Genomic DNA, 3,998 nt, shown 5'->3' with positions numbered 1-3,998 from the left:
GGAGCGCCATCCATCGACTCCCGGGGCAACGTTTTCATCAAAACCCCCCCGCCGGGAGGAACACGTGGAAAGCGGGAAACAGACATGATCCATACCGAGCACACACGTTTGGTGTCAAATGTAATGTGTCATTGCCGACTGCACACTGCCACCCTCATTTTATACAGCGTTTCTTTTGTCAAGTCGCAACAGGATGACCGTTACTAAATACTGTGTATATATAGTGTATATTGTATGTGCCGAGTGTCTTTTTTTTATAATTATTATTACACAAAACATACGTAGAGGGCTTGGATTGTCTTTTCTTTTATCTCCATTACGTCAGCTGCTGTGTATTTTTTACAAATGTTCGGAACATTTCACTCTCCACTGCACATCATTATATGCAGCTTTGCCTCTCAGATAAGTGGGAATATCAAGTTGATATTTTTCAAATTGCAGCTGACTGTTACTGACCTTTTGTATTTGAAATGGATTCATTAAATATGATGGAAGATGTATATAGAAGGAAGCTTATTAACTTATTCTATCCAGTGGTTTTGTACCTGACAAAATAACAAGGACAATTTACATATCACCAACAGCGAGTCATCAATCTCCCTGTGATGTTAGAAGAGAAGTGAAATGTAGCTATAACGTGTCTTGTTTCGCATTTAGATCAATTGGACAGAATAAATGACAGGCCTCAGTCTGCTCACTATAAACAAGCCGTACCAGATACAGAAGGCATTCAATGATACGATACATTATTATTTATCTGATTATTAGAAATTGTTGTGTAGTCCAGTCAATCACTTTTATACCCGAATTTGTATTAAAAGCACCATTACAGTTGAATCCAGTTTATAGACGGACTATTTTACAATGCCACCGTTGCCGATAGCCGGTATTTCAAATGAAGTTGTTCAAGAAGTCGCCTCATACTGTAGTGTTCAGAGGAATAGTTTGACATTTTGGGAAATATGCGTATTCGCTTTTTTACGGTAAATATGAAGTCACGGCTTATCTTAGCATAAAGACTAAAAAAGGTAACAAAATCTGTCTACAAATCATGATAATAAATCATAAAACATCAAACTATTCCTCTAAAGCACTTCTCCAGTGATCTAGTATTGTACTCCAATAATGTTGGAGCTGAAATATGTTTTTTTTTAAATGGTTAAAGTGGAAGCGGCTCTTAGTTTGTGTCAAGCTCCAGATCCTACACTCCCCATAATTCATCTTGCCCGATAAACACCCAAATCCATTAAATTCCACTCCCCCAGTTTGTAACTCAGTCACTTGCGGCCTCAAAGTCCAAATTGGGATAATCCCAGTGACACATCACTGTGACATCATCAGTCTTCTTGACAAAGCACCTCCGGAGCCACAGAACATTATACAACTATGTGATCGTATAGAGTACTATTCAGATTTCCATGTGAGTATTGGTGGAGTGCCCCTTTAAGAAGAAAGCGCACAGCACCTGTAATGGGATACACCTTCTGTTTTTTTGATGTAATCAGATTACTGTAATCTGGTTGCTTGCTGAGATGAAATAGACTGTAGTCACCGTTACATCAGTCTTAACAAGCCTTACTCTGTTGCTTCCAATACACTGCCACGCAAAACACAGTCACTACGTCGCTCAGCATTAACATTAGCACCATGATCAGAAAAAGAAAAATTGCAATGTTTTGTAAAAATGCAGCCATTGCATGTTAAGAATGTCGATTGGTGTTTTTTTTTTTTTTTGATGTCATTAAAGTTGCTTTACTTTCTTACATCCTGGTAATGGTGTGACTGGCTGTTTGGTCCTAGCTGTCACTGATGGAAGACTATTAATGTTCTCCATGCAGTTCTGTTTGTATGCCTCTACGGGTGAATAAATCTCTGCCTCCACCTCCAGTCAGCGGTAACACAAATATGACACCGGTTGCTGGTGAAACGTCCTCATTCCCTATGAATAAAACAGAAGATGTTGGACAAACTGTTTCCCCCGTTTGTGGTGTGACCTTTTCAGATGTCGCGGGCCGGGGTCACGTCTCTTCTTTGAGATGAGCTTCTGGTTTGATTGCTTCGGCGGCAAAAGAGAATCGTGAGAAACCAAAGGAGTGGGCTCAGACGGGCACTGGGTCATGGAGCGAGGGCTGTAATCATGTCTGATGGTTGATGGTAGGGAGCGTCGAGTGTCACCGTGAGGGTTCTCACCGCGTGGGCCACATCTGCCTCACACACTCTGAAGCCTCTACCCGCCGCCGATGCTGCTAATGCGAGCCGTTGCTGAGTGATGACAGCTTTCACATATGCGACCTTTAGGTGTTGATAATGGACCCTCTGACTGCCATTCTGAAGGTCCTCGGCTCTTTGGGCGACAATGTGAACAGCTGGACGCGCATTGCGGGGCGAGCAGCTAATTCTGCAATATTACAATTACTGCTCTCCGTGGAGATGCTGAGTTACAGCACAGCTAGAGAAATATAGTTTGGACAAAGCCTCTTAGAGGAAATGCTTTGAAAAAGACTTAGAGTTTTAGTGATAAGTCCTTCCTGTGGGGAGAAATCCACAGGCCTTTACTCTTTGTGAAAATCGATTCTGAAGATGAACGGAAACTAGCGGGCTGAAATGAAGTCGCGACAATATATAAGACTTTGCCTAAAGCAAGCAGAAAGCCTTCAACAGTACGGACTCGTAAGTGCCGTTTTAAATTGTTCAGGCAGAATGCAAAGTGAATTCTAGAGTGTGCATTGCGTACATATTCATTATTATTATATTCCTGTGGTTGTCCGAGGAATTGAGAATGTTTGAACTTGAGCCAAAACATTGCTTTGTTTCTTGGTCATTGCGAGTCCCTTTACGGTCATCGTGTATCTTTGTAGTTTTGCGTCTCTTTGTGGTCATTGTATATCTCTGTGTAGTTGTTTTGTGTCTCTTTGTGGTTGTTTGTGGTCTCTTTGTAGTCCCTTTCTTGTCCCTCTTTTTAGTCATTTTATGTTTCTTTGGGGTCATTTTAAATCTCCACCTGGTTGATTTGTGTCTCATGGAAGCCCCTACCTTGTGCATGTGGGTCTGTGCCCGTTAGGTAATCCATCCATGTTCCGATTGAGTTCTGAGCCGTCTACCTTTTTTTCCATGAGTAAGACAACACGATGACAAGGTGGCGCCAGCGTCATTAAACACTTACTGTGACTGCATCAACATGCAATGTTGTTGACGAAAAAAGACAAGAGTGAAAAGTAGTAAGAGAGAGATAAAGTTACTATTTTTTGTTTCCTTTGACAACAAAAAAAAAAGACACAAAATATGACTTTTTTATTCAATGCAGCAGTTCTGATATGGCGCGGAAAGCACAGGAAACAGGACCTACAGCAGCAGCAGAGTCAGGAGGACCAAAGTTAATAATATCAACAGCAGGGCTTGGGAGAAAGAAACCAGCTGATATTTTGACTAGACTACAATGAGTCAAATGTAGAATGTAATCTGACGACAATAACAGTTTTCATTGACTAAAACTACACTTAAAATAGTAATAATTTTCAAAAACAGCATGCTAGCACAGTCCCCGGATACAGTCGTTGTACGTATCATGTCTGCACTATTGATACGTTATATCGGCTGGTTGGGGCGAATAAATAAACTATAAAACATTCCAGCGGTCAAATTTGTGCGAGAATTACTGAACGTGCCTTGACTTAATTAATACATGATGAATATAGACAAAATACTGAATATAATTAATGACAATAACAGCAAAATCAAAACTATATCTAAAGCCACAAGCTAGGTTTCATACAGTGTGCAGTGGCTATCGTTCAGACAACTCCAGAGTCTTTGACGTCCAGTTGGGGATTTAAAACCAAGCAGACAGACGCATACAAAAACAACATGCTAACATTAGTGGATACAGTTAAGATAACATATTTCACATATGTGGCTGATGTTGCAGTGCTTGAAAAAATGAAAATGAAGATAATTGTCGATGGAACCATTGAAAGCTTCAAAACAAGGCCTTGGGGATT

Source organism: Anarhichas minor, unplaced genomic scaffold (genome assembly GCF_050575085.1).
Source record: "Anarhichas minor isolate MPS153535 unplaced genomic scaffold, ASM5057508v1 ptg000021l, whole genome shotgun sequence".
In the NCBI taxonomy this organism is placed as follows: Eukaryota; Metazoa; Chordata; class Actinopteri; order Perciformes; family Anarhichadidae; genus Anarhichas; species Anarhichas minor.
This window is presented reverse-complemented; position numbering follows the sequence as displayed.